Source organism: Patiria miniata, unplaced genomic scaffold, assembly GCF_015706575.1.
Source record: "Patiria miniata isolate m_02_andy unplaced genomic scaffold, ASM1570657v1 HiC_scaffold_20, whole genome shotgun sequence".
NCBI classification, from domain to species: Eukaryota; Metazoa; Echinodermata; class Asteroidea; order Valvatida; family Asterinidae; genus Patiria; species Patiria miniata.
The window spans coordinates 7638527-7660896 of NW_024037059.1; the positions used below are offsets into that span (position 1 = coordinate 7638527).

The window sequence follows — 22370 nt, forward strand, 5'->3', positions numbered from 1 at the left end:
TTTGATTGGATCAAAAGTCATGATGCAACTGTGAACATCTGATAATGTCAAGGGGTAATTAAGGAAAGGTGCCAAGAGTCTCTTAAATTAACATTCTTGACAGTAGATGGTGGGTTACCGTGGCAACGCTCGTAACCAAAAACCCAAAGTATCATCTGCCTTGTAAAAAACTGAACTGATTGTCGGAGTTTAATAGGATCCTTATCATGTTGTTTTCTACTTGGGTTATCCATGATTGCTCAACTTGCAAGATCTAGAGGGCGCTGTGTACACTCATCAAGAGTTGGTCACAAGTTGGTGTGGGTAGTTGGGTGACTGCTGCTTGTTGGTGTCTGTGGGCGGGGGACATGTGTGTGCGCACCAGGGGGGCCTGTGTGTGGCTGGGCTTTTTTTTTGGCCAGGCAAAAGGTCAAAGTTCAAGGGTCATGTCAAAGTTGAAGGGTCAGGTCAAAGGTTATGTCAAAGTTGAAGGGTCAGGTCAAAGGTCAAATTTTTTTAAAAATAAAAATTGACAAGTCTATAAAATAAAGTTCAAATGACAATATATGGCAAGTCTATGGCTTCTTGTTTATTTCATAAAAACAGCGCCCTCAGTGTCACAAATTCAAACAATTTTTTGGTTTAATTTACAAAAGAGCGCCCTCTATCTTATTAAACTTAAGGGATTTTAGGTTTATTTACTAAAGAGCGCCCTCAATCTTAAAAAAAAAGTATAACTGTTAGTTTCTTATATAAGAGCGCCCTCATTGTTGTAGCCTTAAAGTTGAAATTAGTGTTAGAAGAGATAATGCAGCAAAGTTTAACACTTAAAACAGGCACATGTTCCAATAGTGGCAGAACTTAATCCCCGCGTACCTAAAATGCAGTACTTTTCCCACAAATACATGTGTATTCGCAATAAATTAAACAGTTTTGATTTAGATAATTTATAACATCGACTTTGATGAATTTGGAGATTGTGTTTGTTTTGGGAACTGTGCCTGTTAATCACATTAAACTTTGCTGCAAAAAGTCGGCTAATTAAGACACATACTTCTAAAATAAATACACTCCACAAAAAGACAACAAACATTTGTTTTATTCATTCAAAAATAAACAAAATACATATAAAGCACATCATAGGAATGATTCTCTGTAATTTATCAGCCAGTATCGCCACACTTTCTAAATATTTGGATCAGGATGTACTCACTTTGTAACAAATAAAACAATTTGAATTACTTGGGATTTAAAGTTGCTCTACCCATGCTCTTCAACAGCTAATTTGTTTTCAGTGAATTAAATTTCAATGTGTTAGTTTTATTTAAACAGAAAATGTACCTTTTTTCAATTTCAGACATTTTAAACTTCTGAAAATATGCTTTAATTTTGGGCGTTACTTCATCCGTAACAGAAAGATACCCCTGAATGATGTCCGTCTGTCGGGCTGCGAACAATTGGAAATTTGTAAAGTAAAAAAGCCAAAACTAAACTTTGGGTATGTTTTTTTCTTGTCCCATTTAAAGTTGAATAGCTGTACTGCTAGAAATATAGCAATTTACAAACAAGCTCTATTTTTAGACTGAAACTCTAAAACAGCATGGGCAGAGAACTATTTAAAAAACCTGATATTATAAATTCTGTGATTACACATGTAATCACATTCACATAGTTCGTTTTTTTAAAGCAGTATTGGAAATTACTGCATATTACACACAACTGCAAGGATACTGGCTAATTTCAGCTATTTTCCATCATATAGAATACAACTGACTGAATCATTCCTATGATGTGCTAAGTACTGTAGTTATTTGTCTCTAGAACCAAATGAACCAGGCACATGTCAACATTAGCCAAAACAAAGAACTTAGTGAAACTGGAATCTAAAATTAAAGAACCAACAAATCATTTGTGACCAATTTATTTTCCGATTCGAAGGACATTTTATCGACTGGCTGTTTGAATTTCCAACCTAAGAAGGTTTCACAACAAACCACAAAGACTGAATTATTTTGTTTCAACTCAAAATCTTGCTAAGAATTGACTTTGCATTCAGCTTGAAACCATTTTTAATAACATAACTTTTTTCTAAACGACTAAGTTCAAATTGTGAATTTGTTTTATAAAACTTTGAGTACACATGTGGTTTTGGCAAAAGCCTTTCATAAGTGCTACAAATCTTGAGCACATTTGAGATGAAACCTTTATTTTTATTTAATATGACATGTAATTTAATGGCTTTTCTAAATCTGACATGTGCCTGGTTCTAGAATTTAATATTTGAGTTCACAGGGCAAATCCATAGCAAAGAGTTTCACTTGTTTGAGATTGTTGATGCCAGATAAAGCACCTTGCAGAATCCTGCAATACCAATTCCAAGATTTCTTCCTTTTAAACTACGAAGACTTTCAAACTTATCGGTACTTCAGAATGCTTTATCAACCAATATTTTCAGGTTTGAGATGGCATTAATTCAAGCCAATAATGTGTTTCTGCCATGGATTTGCCCTTTCCCTAAGACGACTCCATCCAATCTTCATGAGGAGAGTCCGACAGGTTGGCATCAGATCCAGACATCGAGAGTAGCGTCTGTATAGCTTCCTGGCCTTAGCATCTCGTGCAGAAGTTGCACAATCTCAGCACATGTTGGGAGGAAACAAACACTGAAATAACATGCATTAGTTTGGTGAAGTGGTCCAGTATAAAGCAGGGATTTAGAGGATGTCTCTTATAATATTAAAAAAAAAACCCAGGGTGGCCACAAAAAAGCATCTCAGATCATTAATTAATGAGGGATTCAAATAAGGAAATACTTTAAAATTAGTTATAGTCACTTTATCAACAAAATTGGAGTTTCAGTGTACAATGTACATGTATTTAATGCTTACAAGTCAAGAGCTACAGTAGTGGCCACCCTGCTAGTACCCACAAAAAAAACCTGCGTGTAAAAATCTAGCTGTACTTTGCCTTGTCTAAAGCACCTCACCACTTAAAGATAAATATGTACGCTGCGGAAAGTAAGCCAATTTTGTAAAATAAAAACTCCACAATGCATTGGTGCGATTCCATGAGAAAGTCGACCAAAAAACCCCACCCTATTTTGGGGAGGCTAAAATTATCATTTTGGCTCATTGTTTTCTCCCGCAAGTGTTATCATGAGTCTGTGGTTTTCAGGCTGAGAGGAAGATGAACAGTTTATGCCAAGGCAAGAGTTTTTTTTGTGAGATTATAATTTGTTATGTTTTATCCTGTACCAAAGATGGGTGGACAAACTGTAACACAAGTTACCAAATTCTATCTCCCTAGAGATTTTATGATTGATTTTTTTAAAATAATTGTTATGGCAGCCTATGACTTACACCCTAATGATGTAAGAACACTGAAAAGATTTTTCAAACAGTTAAAAGTATGAGGAAACTTTCAAGTGCAAGGCACTTAATTTTGTTTCCATGTCCATTTTGTGTAACGTGAATTACCAATTAAAAAAAAGTTATTTCCAAAACAACAGCAGTTGATTTAGTTTGCTTTTTTTGTAGTTTAGTCACTCAATTTCAAGGGATCTTCTGTGACGAAAATACACCTTAAATACTTTGACTTTTTAGAATAATAGAACAAAGTTGGCTGAAGACCTGTTGTAAATAATGTAATGTGATTTAATTGCCCATTGATCCAGTTGGGGTAATATTGGTAAATATTTGAAACTTTTAAAAACTCATCTGAAGGCAGAGAGTGTTCAGATAAAATAGACTGCATCAAGGACAAATGTTGGAGAGAAAAAGTGTGCAAGTAACTGCAATGTGCTTGTGTTATGCTATCAACTCTAACATCAAAGTCACATTTTGACTGGAAAGCAGTCGCAACCAGATTTTTTTTTTTTTAATTAATGTTTGTTTCAAACATACCTAAATGAATTATTCCAGTTTGGATTATTTGATGTGCCTTTTTTGGTTATAGTCATTGAATAAAAACAGTTTTCACTGGGTTAAAATCCTTTGCAATGAGAGACTCATACATTTACTTTGAACCAATCATCAATTCTGCATTACCAAGTTGTCATCAATTTGATTACGACATCGGTAACAATTCTGAAAACCATGTTCAATGGGGAAAAAAGTCTACAATTGCAATGACAGGAACATTTCTACTCTTACCATATCTTGCCATGCTCTTTACCTACTAGTCTAAATGCACTTTTCTTTTTTATTCGAAATGACAGGGGAAACACACCAGAAAAATATACCTTATAATGGAATATATTTCTAAAATTTGTCTCCGCAACTGTGAAGCACATTTCAATTCATAATACTCATGAAACACTTTTCTCATGTACCGACTACGAGGAGAAATCACTACTAAATCGTGTAAAATGTATTATATTACAGCTAAATAAATGAAGAACATTATTTTAGATTAATTAATTGATTTTGTTCATTTTTCTCTAATAATTACACTCAATCCATGGGTGAAGGATACGCTGTCACCGCCAGCCAGGTTATACACCCAACTGACACCCTGATGTTGGGCCATTCCAAGGATCAAGCATATTAGGCAATCCACTACCAATATCGCTATGATAACTAAATATTTTATTTTGTTAATTTGTTGTTTTTTTGTTTTAAGTTTTTGGAGGACAGTAAACAGTTTTACCTCAAAGGTAGAGATATGCTGTCACCCCCAGCCAGATAATTTATCCAACTGGCACCCTGATGTTGGGCCATTCCAAGGATCAAGCACACTCTACTCTTTATTGTCCAACCATTATACTTGTTAAGTTCTACTACATGTACAGTACCACATTAACTATGGCTTACATATTTACTACAGCTGACCTAAGGCTTAAGTAAATTGTAAAATTAAAAAAAAAAATACAATAAAAAAAATAAATGTATTTACTGTCACAAAATAACAGTCCTTTACTTCCTTTCACTTTGAATGACATGAATGCATAATATTCTGGACATCTACAGCAAGTACAATTGTATTCGAAGCCAGCTTTGTAAACCATGAAATAAGAAACCATATTTTCTTAGTTAATCCGATCCCAAAAGTCCCGATAAAAGCAAATCCATAATGTCATGCCCTATGTATCTGTTGCTGGATGGAGAGAAGATGAATGTACCAAGTCTCCATTTGCTACTGGTGGAGAGATGTTACCTTGATGAACTGTCACTGGTCTAGACTGGTTACTGTGTGAAGCTGTATGTCATCTTGGTGAACTGCCACGGGTATTTACTAGCTTGTGGGTGAAGCGATGTGCCTTCTGGGCTTCCAGGTGGAGAGATGTCACCATGATGAACATGATCTAGACTGGCTATGTGGAGATAGGTCACCATGATGAACTGTCACTTGTGTAGACTGGCTATAGCTACTGGGTGAGGAGATGTCACCTTGATGAAGTGTCACAGGTCTAGACTGGCTACTGGGTGAAGAGATGTCACCATGATGAACTGTCACAGGTCTAGACTGGCTACTGGGTGGAGAGATGTCACCATGATGAACTGTCACAGGTCTAGACTGGCTACTGGGTGAAGAGATGTCACCATGATGAACTGTCACAGGTCTAGACTGGCTACTGGGTGAAGAGATGTCACCATGATGAACTGTCACAGGTCTAGACTGGCTACTGGGCGAAGAGATGTCACCATGATGAACTGTCACAGGTCTAGACTGGTTACAGTGTGAAGAGATGTCATCTTGGTGAACTGTCACAGGTCTTTACTGGCTTTTGGGTGAAGCGATGTGCCTTCTGGGCTTCCAGGTGGAGCGATGTGACCATGATGAACTGTCACAGGTCTAGACTGGCTACGTGGAGATAGGTCACCATGATGAACTGTCACTTGTTTAGACTGGCTATAGCTACTGGATGAAGAGATGTCACCATGATGAAGTGTCACAGGTCTAGACTGGCTACTGGGTGAAGAGATGTCACCATGATGAACTGTCACAGGTCTAGACTGGCTACTGGGTGAAGAGATGTCACCATGATGAACTGTCACAGGTCTAGACTGGCTACTGGGTGAAGAGATGTCACCATGATGAACTGTCACAGGTCTAGACTGGCTACTGGGTGAAGAGATGTCACCATGATGAACTGTCACAGGTCTAGACTGGCTACTGGTGTAGAGATGTCACCATGATGAACTGTCACATGGCTACTGGGCGAAGAGATGTCACCATGATGAACTGTCACTTGTTTAGACTGGCTATGGCTACTGGATGAAGAGATGTCACCATGATGAACTGTCACAGGTCTAGACTGGCTACTGGGTGAAGAGATGTCACCATGATGAACTGTCACAGGTCTAGACTGGCTACTGGGTGAAGAGATGTCACCATGATGAACTGTCACTGGTTTAGACTGGCCACTTGGTGGAGAAATGTCACTTGGATGAACTGTCACTTGTCTACAACAGGATCTGAGTAAATCGATGTGAACAGTCACAGGTCTAGACTGCACTGTGTGAAGGAGATGTCATCTTGGTTAGTAAACTGTCACGGGTCTAGACTGGCTTGTGGGTGATGAAGCAATGTGACCACGATTAACTGTCACATGTCTAGACTGGCTACATGGTGAGGTGACATCACTGAACTGTCAAAGGTGGAGTGCAGCTCAAGACGTATTTGTGATCAGATACATGTATGTTGCATGATTCCACTTCCCGAGTGTTATGGCAGGCCCATATTGTAGATTAGACAGAAGATTCTCTCCAAACAGTGACTTGCCAATCACCTGTGATCTCTAGTATCCTTCAATGGGAATGTTCAAGTTGCTGTATTACAGTCAAGACCAAATATTCTCTCCAAACAGCAGGTTTTTTTCTTTCTTTTTGTAACAACATTTTTTTATCAGCAGAGTAGACTCTGGTTTCAAGTTCAATGGCGGAGCAACCAGAAGGGCTTTTTCGATTACAATCGGACTAGTATCAGGGACCTAGACTACCCACAAATATGGTTTCTTATTTCCTGAGACGACAAAAAAACATACGAATGACCTTCTTTTGTCCAAAACACGCTATATCCATTTGAAAAAGGTGAAGATTTTGCTTTTTAAGAATAGAAACGGCCGTCGAAACTGACTTTGGGCAGCCAGGTGAGGGCAAGATATAAAAGGTAACAAAATGGAACTAATCGCATTTTGGAAATAAACTCTTCAAATGCATATATGAGCATCACAAACAGCTTTTCACAAAGTTTTAAATTTTTAAACAATTTAAATAAAGAGAAAATTTATTCATATATTAATAATGTTGTACAATTCCACCTGGGGGTGCGCATCGGAAATGGGGTACTTGAGTACCCGACCCTTGATGTCAGGAACCGGTTCCAGATTATGGGATTGGGTACTCGTAACCGACTTTACAAATTACCAAGTACCTTCTCAGACAATGACAAAAGCAAAACAGATTCGATGGTTGTGTTCATTTGTTTTTAACGCGCGACATTGGTCGATGCTCGCAAAAGTTGCAGTTTACTCCATAAAGCTATGAGAGCCCTTCAGACAACTGGATATGAATTTTTGGGGTTTCTTTTACCGGTATCCGGCTTTTACTTCAATATGGCACACCACTTTATGCCACCACAAATATTTTCAACACAAGTTTTCTTGAGCATGCCTTTTCATATTTTCAAAAATGAAATATGTCAAACAACTCTCAACAAAACTCGCTGTTGAAAAAGATGAACGAAAGGTGATAATAATTTGAGAGGGAATTATACACTAAGCTGCAAATGTAATCAATGAATGAGAGTTTAGGTTTTGGGTTTTTTTCCTTTATTTTTTTTAATATTAATTTAATTTGGAGAAGTGTTGACATTGTACAATATTTAGAATTGCTGATCTTAAAAGTGAACTTTGGTACAAAATTGTCCTGTGAAACTTTTCTGCCAAATACTGATTACACCTGCAGCTCAACAATGACTGCACCAATCTTTGACATTTCCTGAGGATATTTACCACATTGGTTGTGTTTCAAACACCTAATTCTGCAAAAAGAAAATCAAGCTTTGTTATTTTCTTCTTTTTTAATGATAAAGAATGTAATATTTGCAAGATTTGGTGTGTAAATGCTACAAAATGTTATTTTCATTTGAATAAGTTAAGAAAATTTCAAGTTTCGGCTTAAATTTGCCTTATTCAAGTGAAAAGGCAGCTTTCAAAACATATTTTGTCCGGTGATAGGAAATCAACTCGAATTTTGACATGCATGGTACATGCAAATCACAAAGTAAAAAGTTTTGAACACTGAAAAAATCAATGTGATTGATACTAAACAGAAATATTCAGATTTTGATAGCAGACTTTTCTGCAAAACCATGCTCTTCAGCATTTTTTCCCCCTCTTAAACATGTTCAACTTATACTTATGAATTATTCCAACCAAAAACTAACTTTCTTTCCTTTTTTGGCCGTCTCCAACCCTCTGGGTTGCAGATGCTCCCAAAGGGTACTCCTTTGCCCCCCTTACTATTAGGCACAAACTGGTTTCTGATCCATACATTATCAATACTGATTATTTGGCTGAAGGCAGCCTTAGGCCAAAAAAAAAAGTCTCCGGTTTCTGGTATGCGCGCGCGTTGCCGTAGCCATGCGCGTCGGCAAAGTGAAAAAGTTTTTTTTTCAATGAAAGATGATGTCTCTAAACCGCCAAACTCACTGGTTTGACTGGAATCCTGCTGCTGCACAATTTTAATGTGTTTTTAGATTGGGTTATGATCGAGAATAAGCTTTATGTGGCCTCTCTGGACTCCCATATATTTGCACTAAGTTTAGTCGGGCACCATTTGCAGTCATCAGCCGACATTTGAAGCAAAAAAATCAGGTAAAAAAAAAGAAAAAAGCCACGTCGCCGCACCACTTTTTGGGCAAGCTCCATACCAGAAACCGGAGACTTTTTGGGGGGGCCTTATACCCAAAGGAATAGATGTATTGCTGGGATGCAAGTACATGTAATTCATGTTATTTTGTAAAGTAATAATTCAAAAACTAGTGCTGGTGGAAAAGAATCATCTAAGAATTAAATTCCCAGTAAAGGAAACTTCATGCTATTATTAATTATTTTCAGTTGATGTCTTTTCAAAAGTGAATTACTTTTGTATTGCGAGACAAAAAGCAATTTGGAATGAGTCCATTTTTCAGGATGAAAATTCAAAAATACAGGGATGAGATTGTCCATTTAATTAAAAAGTCTGAAAATTGCAAGTTATGGTCTGAAAGATGCATTTGTTTCTATACTGATATTATCCAGTGTAGAAACAAATGCATCTTTCAGACTATATTTGCAAAATGTCCTTCTCTCATATTTAAAAATGTCTGATTTCAGACAAAAAGTCTGAAAAATTGTATGCCTGAACATAACTCAGGGAATGCATAGTCTTTAATTTTTTGAATTAAAAAAGGGAAATGAACAATTTTCAGCAGAACATTGGTCATTCAGTCCTCTTATTTCATCACAGGCTGCTTTTATACAAACAACATTAACTTGGTTCAACTGAAGTTGTTATACAATGCCAACACACAAAAGAGTTTGCAATAAAAGTTTTCTTGAGCATACATTTTGAAGATATCTGGATAGGGGGGGGGGGGGAGATATGTCAAAAGATACTCAGCAAAACTTTGTTAAATACGTTGTAATAATAAATGTTAAAGATTGGGGTGCAGGGGGTGGCATTTGCTGCTCACCAACATTCACTGCAGACAACTAAAGAAAATATAAGCGGTGTTTGAATTTTTTTCATAAATTATTTTGTTTATCAAACAGCTTTGAAATTGAGATGTTTTTAGTTGTCAATATTTGGGGGGGGGGGTGTTGGCATTGTATAATTTACGAAAATCAACTTCTTTAAAAGTCACTGAGTTGTCTTACTCTTATTTCCAAGAGTACAAATTGCACTCTCGACCACTGAAAGTAGGGACCAGGTGATTTAGGGTTAAAAGTAATTGTTACATTGAAAGAGTTAAAATGAAGGCATTACTGGTGTGGAAACTCAATCTATTTGATTGAGTAAATTTCATTCTAAATGTCTTGTCCCTACTTTCAAATGAATTATCACTCATTGGAAATAAGAGTAAAATGACCGATTTTAATGTTACTTTTTAAGGGTTCTTGTACATTGGAATTTTAAATATCTATCTTGTGTGAGTAATATATAAACCAGGAGCCTGAACTGGAATACCCAAACAGCCTCCCACTGCATTTAAGGTTTGAAATGAATTAGGCCATCAGCCTGGCGTTTGATTAGTATCAAATCGGGGCATAAATGGTTATAGTGCGCATGCGTAAGGTATACCCCTCCTAGAGTGGTAACAAGCATTTTGATGGACGTTTTGAAAAAAAAGGGTGACAACACCCAAAAAGCTGCCACCACTGCAATGATATCACATAATTATTTTCCAACTCTGCAGGTGTATACCTTGCCAAAAATCACTATGACGATTATTCCCCTCATTTGATACCGGTTGCCAACATTTTGGTCCGAGGCTGATGGCCTAAATCATAAATATCAGCAGCAGCTTTTAGAGAAGATACTAACTCGTTTATGCAATGTAGGTTGCTTTCAAAAAAGTATTTGAAAAAAAAAAGAGAAAATTTTTAAATGTACAACATAGTTCATTCTAGAATTATGTTGAAATTCAAAGCAGACCATCCATTCAAAACAAGTGCAAAATAAAGTCTCATTTCTTTTCACAATTTTCAGCAGCACACTTAACGCATGTCTTCTATTGAACTAGGAATCTTGTTATAGAATGCCATCACAATAATAAGCAATTAAAGTTTTCTTGAGTATGCATTTTGCATATTTTCCCATGTGTGCATGGTAATATGTCAAAATGATACTCAGCAAAACCTTATACATGTAAAATACAAAAAATAGCACAATACAAAAAAAAGGGAGGGGAATTATGTACTTATTACTTGCCCACTGCAGTCAGCTAAATAATAGTACATAATTTTTGTTCATAAATCTGTAGGGGAATAGTTTTTTCAAAGCGGTTTTAAGTTCATTTTCAGTTTAAAATTGTGGGCATTCAACAACAGTTTCAATTAGCGTTCTTTTAGAATTCACTGGGATTGTTACTGCCACCAAGGAGCAAACTTTTAGCGGACAAAGTTAAGTAAATTTGCTATATAAGCATGCAATCCTTAACCATGCACAACAGCACAATTCAACAAGATTCTATCAGATATATGTGATGTGTTCAAGTAAAGATGGTATCAGCATGTGGTTTTCACAGCAGTAATGCTGAGATTGTGCCCTTTTTTAAATTACACAAAAAAAACCCAAATTTACCAGGGTCGACAAACCACTCATTTAGCTTGATTGCATCACAAATGCACTACATCTAGGGTTTAAAATAATGAAGAACCAATAATGTCCAGGGCCTTAATTAATTAATTAATTAAATAATGGAGGAGCTGCTTGCGAGACAAATAGTAAATACTCAGAAAAAAATTGCAAAGCCATATTCAGCTGACTTTACTCCATCTAATATTTGTGTTGGCTAATGGCTAGTAATACTACCCTTTTCTAAAATAGATGCTGAGCTCAAGATCAACTCGAAACAGTTCGTCGTACAAAAAGATGTCGTTCAATGCCACCTCGAGAAGTTGCAATGAAAGTTTTCTTGAGTATTCATTTTTGGATATGATCTGGGTTTCGTATCAAAGATACTTAGCACAACTTATGCACCGAGTTTTAAAATGCAATTTAAAATTCAATACAATTAACTTGTTTCATTTCTCTGTCATAAACAAATGAGAAAAATGAGTCTTCTGAGAAATGAGTAATGAGAGAAATAAGTAAAAGTTTGTCTGCACGTTTAGAAAAGCTGGCATGGTACAACATCTGATTAAACAATTTGAAATTGATGCACAAAAAATTAACGGGTCTTGAACTTAAGCAATTGGTGATTTCACAGAAAATTTGATGATTTATTTTAACTGGACTCCAAAATGTTAACGGGCATCCACAACTGGGACAATACTTACCTGTTTTTTTTTTTATTATTATTGTTTTAGTATTTTTTTAGACCCAACTTTTGGAATCCAATTAAAAGCATTTACAATGGCTCTCAAGTTTACAAAGGCAAGAAAGGTCTATTTTGCTTGTCTGCTTTCCCATGTAGTTTCAAAGGAAAGAATAGTGCATTTAGACTGAAAGGTAAAGAGCATGGCAAGATATTGCAACAGCAGAAATGTTCCTGTCATTGCAATAGACTTGTTTTCCCCAGTGAACATGATTTCAAGATTTGTTACTGATGAGATAATCAAATTGATGACAACTTGGCAATGCAGAGTTGATGATTGGTTCAATGGAGTTATCCGAGTCTTAATTACAAAGGATTTCAACCCAGTGTATCTGTTTTCATTCATTGACTATAACAAAAAGCCTCATAAATTAATCACATAGTGGCATTATTTAAGGTATATTTGAAAAATTTGTCAATTTTGTGAAAGTGTAGGAGAAGGTTGTTCTTCCAAAGTGATTTTGCAAAGGATTCCAAATCAATGGCTAACCTACACAGCATTTTTTAAATATTTGTATAAAATACAAATATTCTTTGAATATTCCAAGCAGCAAAAAGATATTCTAATATTCAGTTGTTGATCAAATATTTGAATATTTGGTGTATTAGGGACAGCCCTATACATTTGTCCAAAGGTAGACACACTTTAGCTATTAAAGATTTACAGCAATAAGTTTCACGTTATCTTGTATTCGTAATATAACTTTTCAGAAATAATCATGTCAAAACCTGACCTACTATTTGAAAATTAATTAAAACTTTTATGTACGTAAAATTGTTACTTGGAATTTCAGCATGTTAATTTTGAAACCGCAAGGAATAACACGACTTAACAAACCTAATAGACCCCAAATGAATCTCAACAATGCAGATTTTTTTTCAATTTATTTATTTAGATAGGAGATGAATGAAAACAGGGCTTCACTCAATGTCCACATTTTTGTATGGAGGATTACTCAGAGCAAGTGGCAAAAAAAATCCACTAAAAAAAATGAACTAGTTTAAAAAATGAACCAGTTTCACAAATTAATAAGTTTGTGCATTTTCAGGATTTGAGATTTGTTAAAATAAGACTGAGAATTTATTTAATTCTTTTCTGAGGGCACTTTAAAAAATGAAGTGAGCAGACAAGGCAAAGACAGAGTTTAATTCATCACTTTTGGTTTCAGAGTTTCAGAATATTAACATCAATTGAATTTGTTCAGATTGACCCTAACCCCATAGCATAAGAAAACTAATAAAGGTTAAGATCTAAAGGTTTCAGAACTGTTATTTTTAAGGATAAGATAATGTATCCAATCCACACTCCATCAAACCATTAGACATTGCATGGAAGATAACCAAAACTTGAGCTATCTACAAATATAAGCAGCTGCTGTGTAATACAAATAAGGGGCTCTCCAGAAAATGTGAATAGTACTTAGAATTTTCCAAAAAAAATTGTTTCTCATTATTCTCCACTCAGCTGAAACTTCAGCAGGCTAGGTTTTTGAACAAACTCCTTTGGATTTTGAGTGGTGTTTGTATTGGAAACGGATGCGGTGCATGAAGAGTAAATGATCTTATGTGCCCTCGAAGTCAAGGATTTGAGGTTTTGATACATCACTGCTCAACATTATTGGAATAACTGAGAAATTTCAGTGGTGTACGCATTAAAAACATTAAGACATTGAGACCTTACTCCTCAAAATGCAATTGAATCAGCTCAACATTTTTGGTTTACTTTTACCTTCAGGAGTTTCCCATTTTTTTGGCAATTGTGTAGTAGGCCCCTCTCTAGTTTTGTATAAAATTATAGTCAAAGGTGTTTTTGATTATTCCAAAATGACTTTTGTCCGTCTAAAGCAGACTTCTCTTCATTCTCATGACATCGTTTTTTGTAATATTGAACAGTTTAGTAAGCACCATGCGAATTAACACAAGTTTGTATGCTCACTGTACTTCGCGGTGATTGCCATTTTTATTGTCGTGTTGCGTTTTGTCATCTTCTATCAACGCTTTAACCAAAAAATTATCTCAATAGACAAAAAACATGGCCTCTATCTAGGGCATACCTGTTGGTTTCTAATGTCACAAACTAGTTTGGTAAGTTTGATAACCTAAAAGCTGATTTGTGTTCCTTATAAGGAACAGAACAGGACCCTACACAATCGCCAATTTTTGGGACAAAGACTAGCTTTGATGGAATGTGGATAGGTATAACACTGACAAAAGCATTACAAACTCACCTGCTACAGTGCTGCTTTGTGTAGTTCGAGGTCCAAAACCATGGAACGTTGGAGGCATTATCAGTATAGGCAAGATGCAGACAGCTGTTGGTAAAACAAATTTAAACAAAAAAAGAAGTAAGAACCTACATTACAAATTTTGGGGTAAAATTATGGAAATGAAGGAAAAACACAACACAAAAAATGAAGGCAACTGGCCACTGTTGAAATTTTTGAAGTCACATTAAAGCAATAAGAAAACAGTCTGAAAGATTCCCATCTTTTGACCCTCTACGATCAGGTTCTCTAACTCTTGACATTTCTGTACTGGATGAGAAGATAATCTCCTTCAAGATTGGCAGCAAATTCTCTATAAATTTTTTTCAAATGATTTGGGGCATGTCTGAACTTCTGGCTGCACTACTAGAGCTTGTAACAGTGTACAGCCAGATCGAGGCACTCAAGCTACCAATGGCTACTCTAACGAGTAGGTGGGCCCACTCTAATTTTGGAAAACTATGTCCTGGACTGGAAGATAATCTTGATGAAAATAAAATCGGTAGTGAATTAGCTACATCATTTGACTCAATTCAAAAGCACCAATGTAAGAGCACTTAATTCAGCATAATCGTTAATAGCAGCCATGACATCAGGCTCCACATGTACATCTAGAAATTTCATATAATGCCCCAACTTGTTTGATTGGATTATTTTGTTTTCAGATATAGTGCCCTCTATTGATCTGAAGTAGTGTGCAACTAAAAAACAATAGCACTCTGCATTGTGCTCATTGAAGAGTGACAACAATAAGTGATTGTAGTCCAGGTGTCAAACTGCAGTTTGGAGGCTGACTGAATTTTGGAAAAAATTGAAAAAAATTGGAAAATTTCTTTTGACTCAATATGAAATTGCATAATCAACCAATTAAATTATCATCATGATCTCCATTTTTTTAATAAAGACTTATGGATATTAAAAGTTGATCACCATTCAAATGATCAAGTGTTAACATCCCCTTTTTGACAGCTTTAGTTTGGGAAATTTCCCTTTAACAGGAAAGCTTCCCTTAACAGGATCACCACCGGGAAGGTAACTGTCATGATCCCATGTTAGTAGAGAGAGGAAGAAAAGTGGGGGGGGGGGGGGGGGGGCCAGAAATTAGATGGTGCGTGCGAGAGATGGAAAGGGAAGGTAGGGGTGGAGAAAAGAGGAAGCAGGGAGGAGGAAAGGAAGAAATGAAACAGTGCGTGCAGTGCGTGCAGTGCGTGCAAGTGACAAAAGAAGGGGTGGAGAAGAGGGGAAAAGAGGATGGAGGAAAGGTAGACGTGAAACGGTGCGTGCAAGTAATGATAGAAAGAGGATGGAGGGTGAGGATGGAGGGTGGGGATGGAGGGTGGGGACGGAGGGTATGGAAGGTTGGGGTGGAAGGTAGGGTGGAGGAATAAACGGTGATGAGCCGGTCAGGAATCACCAGGGGGGGTAAGGGAAAGTCTTGTCTCAACTGTGGCTGCAGTGCAATGACCAGCTCCAGCGTTTCACAGGTGAGATGCAACTCAGCAAATGGAGTGACCATCTACTCAAGCAAATGGTTACTACCAAAAAGTCACTGTAAGCTTACCAATAGTCAGTTGGCTTGTGGTATAAATCAAGAGTACACAACTGAATAGCCATATTCCCCTACCTTTTTGTGGGTGGGGTTTTATATTGGGAATGGCAAAATAAACACAAAAGCAGAGTCATTTATCAAGACTTCTTACAGTAAACTAAAAAAAACAATTAAAGTTCAAATTACATGAAAACCACAACATTTGGACAAACTCCCTCTTTTGGGGGCGGGACACTATTCATAATAAGGGGGTGGGGAAATTACACATTTGCAAAATAATACAATATCAATCAAAACCCAAGTCATTTTTTTCCTCCTGATTTTGGCATTGGCAGTAAGCAGTAAATAAAAAGCTTGATGTAAGAGTAAGTGCACTTTTTAATGATGAGATAACAAGCACTTTTGTCCTTGAAATCCATTTTGCATCAATTACAGTAGATGCCAAAGTTTGACTGTCTAGTCTTTCTATTGCAGAAAACGTTTGAAGGATTTAAAGGAAGGAGTACATTTTCTAAATCTTTAAATTTCATGTCATATTCATATTCTAAGTGACTTTCAGTTGTCAAACAGAGGTGTAGTAAGAGTATGTGAGTATATGATGCCTTAAACACATTTTTCATAAAATAAAAAAATTAAGAATATACCCAAATATGGGAATAAATACATATGCCATTGGGTCAAACTTAAGGGTGGCATCCACCTATTTTCTTCTCCATCCTTCGACTGATTGATCTGACATGGTTGCCTGCTATTACCTAAAAATGTTGCTGGTCCACTATCTAGAACTGATTGTTTTGGTCATTGGCCCCTTTCCCCCTGAATTACAATGTATTTGAGCACAAGTTTTTATGATAAGAATGTTTTATGTTTTTTTTTACACATTTTAACTTACTGTGTACTCCAAAGCTTAAAACCATGTATTTTTAACTTCATATTTTCTTGCATTTTATTTTGGGAAAGGAATTTTACCAATTGACAAGTTTAGTTTGTAAACTGTTGCAACGATGCGTTAGGGCATTTGTTCCGAGGACTAATGCGAGCGCGGAGCACAAATGGGTCCGAGGACTAATGCGAGTGCAGAGCACAAATGTAATTTTTGAACAGTTTCTTGCAGTAGAAATTACGATTTTCTTGCTTGCGTGCTCATGGTATACATCGTGCGGTGATCGCCATCTTTATTTTAGTGTTGCGTTTTGTCTTATCATCATTTTTGTAATGAATGGGAAAGATTCCTATATCTGGCCATCAATGTCACCCTGTGCAAAACTGCATATGACTGGTGTGAATTTTTGTTAGTGCTTTCTCAGTAAATACTTCAATATTTTCCCTGCTAAATTTGACTTTTTAGGACACGTTATTTGAAACAGCTACTTTTGACTGCATGATTTTTTTGGGGTTATATGTCATCATGCAGCCTTTCCAATTGTGAAAGAAAACACCTTTAAATAGTAATGACTCCTTTGCACACAACCCCCACAGCTTTTTACAGCTTAATCCAAATATAGCTTAAATTATGGAAAAACAAAAATGACGTCATGAGTAAGAAGCCTTTCAAATTGTTCAGGTTTATGGAAAATATTAATTCAAATTTTATTAGGAAAAGATTCCCATATCTGGCCATCAGATATTTTTCCCTTCAGTGACCTATCAGCCATCAGAAAGTGATATGTCCTAAAAAGTCAAATTTAGCAAAGAAAATATTAAAGTATTTACAGAGAAAACACTTACAAACTTTTCAGCCCAGTCATAGGGTTTGTTCACAGGTAGCCCCATAAATGTGGCCAATTTACTGGACTACCTCCGTAAATAAAGGCCACACTTCCACCATGTACAAAAACGTGTCGAACTTTTATGAAATGTGAATCTCACGAATAACCCTTAAGCACATGTATTGAGTGATATCCATTTGCACAATTTACAGCAATAAATTGCACATTATCTTGCTACACTCACAATATAATGTTTTCGAAACATTCTTTTGGACACAAAACATTTTCAAATTTATTAATTAATGCAAAATTTGATTTATGTACATAAAAGCTTTATTTTGAATTTGAGAATTAAGTTTAAAACTGCAAAGAAATACAAGGGCTTAACAAACCTAATAGACCCCAAACTGAATCTCAATATGTTTATTATTTTATTTTTGTATTTTAGACAGGAGATGCCTGAAAATAGGACTTGACTGTATTTGCACTAAAAAAAATGAACCAGTTTCAATAATGAATAAGTTTGTGTATCCTATTTGCAGGGATTGAGATTTAAAAAAAAAAAGCTGATAGTTGCTCAGGCTTTCCAATGGCACTTTACGAAAATGAAGTGAGTAGACAAGGCAAAGACAGAGTGAGAAAATACTGCTAAAGGGTAAGACTACTTGTATGTATCCAATCCACACTCCATCAAACCAGCAAGCAAGGTAGACTTTATTCACTACGAAGCCATTTTTTATCGTATTCTCTGAATCTATCTAATAAATTGCTTACCGTTGAATAGGATGGTGCCAGACTATTTTTAGATTGAAGTGCATTCCACAAGCATTACAATTTTTTTGTTTACATGTGGTTTAAAACATCAGGGTATGTTTAATCACAAATATTAATTATTCATCAGAGGAGACTGTATTAATTTGTAATGAAGTTTCATTTCATTGCTTTCATTTGTACTCGCAAGTTCAATTTAATATGGCCAACTTGTGAATAAAGTCCATCATCTAGAACTTTAGCTAGTTGCTGTTTAAGCATTGAAAGAGTTCTTAAGTAGTTCATGATAGACGGTACAGCCTTGTATACTGCGTACTTTCCATTCACGAACCTGACTCGGTCGATGTCCTTTGCGAACTATTGGCACTGGCGTTTGTGTTAATTAGGGCGCCCGCTTCGGTGAATCACTGCACAGTCCAATAAACCATGCATGCTAGAAATTGCATTGTTAAGGACGTTTTGGAACCAAGACAAATGGAGTAGATGAATTGAATGGGAGCTCTCCAGACCACCCCTAATTCCAAACGTTCTCAACTTTTTGTTCATTTGGTTTCTCATAATTTTCCGAAATAATTATCCCCTCCAAAGTAATATCTGGAAATCCTTTATCAAAGAGAGGCATTCCTGTGACATTTAGTATCAATGTTTTAGCCATATATATGGGTAAATATACATGAATATCAAGTCAAGGGTTTGCGATTTTGATAAGTCACTCAACATACATGTAGTTGAAATAACTGAGATACTTTCTTGGTGATGTAATTAACATCAAAACCTTATTCTTATAAAGATTTGAGTTAATCAGTGACATAAGAATTTTTGTTTATTTTACCTTCAGTTGTTCTTACAAATTCTTTGGAGCACGTTTAGTCTTGTTTTGATGGAATGTGGATTGGTAACACGATTACAAATCATTACAAACTCACCAGCTATAGTAGGGCTCTCTGCAGTTGGAGGTCCCACGGAACTTGGGGAAACTACATCAGTAGGCAATATGCAGGTCTACAGCTGTTGGTTAAATCAACAAAAAGTAAGAACATACATACAACTTCTTTATACCTTAATTTTTGGGCAAGATTACCATATGCAAAGTTCACTAATTTTCCTCTGTATTGACTAACAAGCCCCCAGATAGCAATTTCATGTCATCAAAGTCAATTTGAGCAGTGAGAAAATACAAGCATTTTCTTAGAAAGCACTTAGAAATTTTCAGTCCACTCTCATAGGGTTTGTACACAGAGTGTTGAGTGAACTTCGTATATGGATATCTTTCCAATTTTTGTGTTGGGAGATTGTCAGGGAGGACTGCAGGATTTTTTTTTGATGTCATGGGTCATGCACCTTTGACCTTTTGATATTCCCCAGTTAATAATCATTAACCACAGCAAATGTCAAGGGTAAAAATATAGTTTAATTGCAGGAATCACTGCTTTTTAGAAATTTTAGCATTCATCACGGTACAAATGTTGCTCTAAATACCGAGGAAGTCTAGTATTTGTGAGACATTCTTTAGAACTAGGGTCATTCACTGGCTGTCTTTGTCATAGTCTCATCATCTCATGTGAATCAGTCTCTGATAAAGGACAAACATTTCAGAGCCTTCTATTTTTTTTTATTTTTTTTTTTGCAGTATGGCAAGCATAGCCCCATAAATGTGGCCTATTTACTGGACTGCCTTCGTAAACATAGGCCACACATCCACATGTACAAAAATCGTGTCGACTTTGCCAAATTTTGATTTTCACATTTAGGCTTAGTTTGTAGGGGTTTTTTGCTTTAGAAGCATACTCACCCTCTTTATAGGCTAATCAGAAAGTGCTGCCTTTTTCAGATGTATATTTTTTGTGAAATTTCCAGATTCGTTTTTACACGTTTGCGTATCAAAATTTCAACATGAAATTTCACAAAAATTAGACATCTGAAAAAGGCAGCACTTTCTGACAAGCCTATAAAGAGGGTGAGTATGCTTCTAAAGCAAAAAAATCCTACAAACTAAGCCTAAATGTGAAAATCAAAATTTGGCAAAGTCCACACGATTTTTGTACATGTGGATGTGTTGCCTATGTTTACGGAGGCAGTCCAGTAAATAGGCCACATTTATGGGGCTAGGCAAGCAAGGCTTCTCAATTTAAAAACACATGAAGATTGTACAGATAGACATTTCCAATTTTGTGAAAAAAAATACTTTTTAAAAAGTTCTGCCTGTAGACTTTGCACACAACCGCCAAGTGGTGTTCAATTTCTTGTTTGTTCAGTTGCTTAAATTTTCATTTCTTTTAACAACTTAATCCACATAGGGGCCTACATGTATTATAGCCTAAAATGACTGTTACAGAAATTAATTAATTCAAGAGTGACAAACATTCCAAATTGTTCAAGTAGGAAAATATGTACTTCCAGACTTCAAATGTTAATTAATGTAGTCTTGAGTTTTTAGACATTGTAGGCTTACAGGCTACACCACTAAAATTGAATGCCGTATACTGCAAATATAATTGTTTAAATTTAAAACCCTTCCCATTTTAATTAAATAAAAAAAAAATTGAGAGAGAACTTTAGGATCAGTCTCTGTTGGATAAACGAAAAAAAATGGCCAAAGTGTACTTCTGGACCCCTTTCCTGAAAAAGACAACTAAATCCATTTTTAATGTTATTGGCCTGTACTATCGGGGGGGGGGGAATGTTGCCACCACCCCCCCCCCCCAAGAGTAACCAAAATTGATAATTAAGTCAGAGTTTAAGTCTTCTCGAAAACAAGTGGAATTGCTTTAGGTTGCAGAAGGGGTTGTAAAGTATAGTTTTACCGCAACATGGAAAATAGCAATGCAAAGAGGGGAGTTCGGGGGTGTAGTCGTGGTAGCATGTCGTTTCATGTGCATGCAACAAATTGAAGACGAATGAAACTTTCCTCGCTACTTACATTTTTAACGTACCAAGAAAATATTGGTGAACATTTTCATTTCTCGGATTCCCACCACTTTCACGTTATCGTTCTCCTTGGAAAATTGAGGAAGCTGAAGGAGTCATTCAAAAGTCTTCAAGAACAAACTTCGGCAGCAATTTTCGTCTGCATCTTTCAAAATGGCGTCCCGTCAATTTCGGCACAATGCTTCTCCGTGCGCAAACAGCCGCACGTGCTCTCCCAACAATGGGAAAAATATTCCGCCCAAAGCTGAGCCAATCACAGAGCTCAATCCCCCGTGTGCACCAATCAGTGTTTCGCAGAGCCTGGACGCCAAAACAAACATTTGAATAATTTGCATATGCCTCGTTCATTAAAAGTTAGGAGAAAATGGTAAGTGTGTTTTTTATATTATTATGTGACAAATATTTCGGACTTTTTATTTATCAATCCGCCGGGCAACTTTGATGAAACAAAATAACTATTTTTTTTAACCACAACTTCTAAGTTATTAAATTTACTTCGTAAGCAGCACTTTTGGCTCATTTTTAATGGAATGGGTTGTTTGCTTGAGAAGAGAGAATTTACAGGAAAACGTTAATAATAAACTAAATCATACTGTTTTTGAAATTATTTTTTAACCAGAAACAGGAGAATTTTCCCGCCTTACATGCAGACGTACACATCCACATTATCTTGCTTAAATATACTTGTTGAACAGTAATCCACGTCTTATAGGTACCTGTGAAATTGACACTCCACTCTAAAAAGAGAATTTATTTTAAAATTTTAAAAGCGACTTAATTTCAACAGTTCTTGGGATGATGACCCAATAAACCGACCAAATTGATTTTTCCAGCGCCTTGAGTACCGAACTGTTGGTAGATACGTGCGCTATTTAAGATTCCATTATCATTAGTTGAAGACCTTCTTGTAGGAAACTGTTTTCAAGTTTCGGATAACAACATTATTAAATGTAAAGCCCGTGCCCCGCCTTACTTCGTATAGGTGCAGTTTCCCCTTACCTATATTATATTTGACAATTAATAACATTTACAAAACCAAACTTTCCTTAGTTTTTTTTCTAAGAATGTTTCTGGAAGGAAGACAATACGGTGGTCAATAGGCGCTATACTCTATCTCTCCCCAGTCCCCCCCCCCCCACGTGGACG

General features: G+C 36.2%; 1 long non-coding RNA gene across 2 annotated transcripts; it reads right to left on the reverse strand.

Annotated features, from left to right (window-relative positions):
* Positions 1-601: 601 nt before the first annotated feature.
* Positions 602-21454, reverse strand: LOC119728297. Of its 2 annotated transcripts, XR_005271033.1 has the most exons (4): positions 21217-21454; positions 19223-19304; positions 14232-14315; positions 602-2642 (listed from the first exon to the last, which is right to left on the reverse strand). It is a non-coding gene; the product is annotated as an uncharacterized LOC119728297 (long non-coding RNA). The 2 variants fall into 2 exon arrangements; XR_005271032.1 differs by lacking the exon at positions 602-2642 and having other exon boundaries at positions 12534-14315; positions 21217-21453.
* Between the last annotated feature and the right edge of the window lie 916 nt (positions 21455-22370).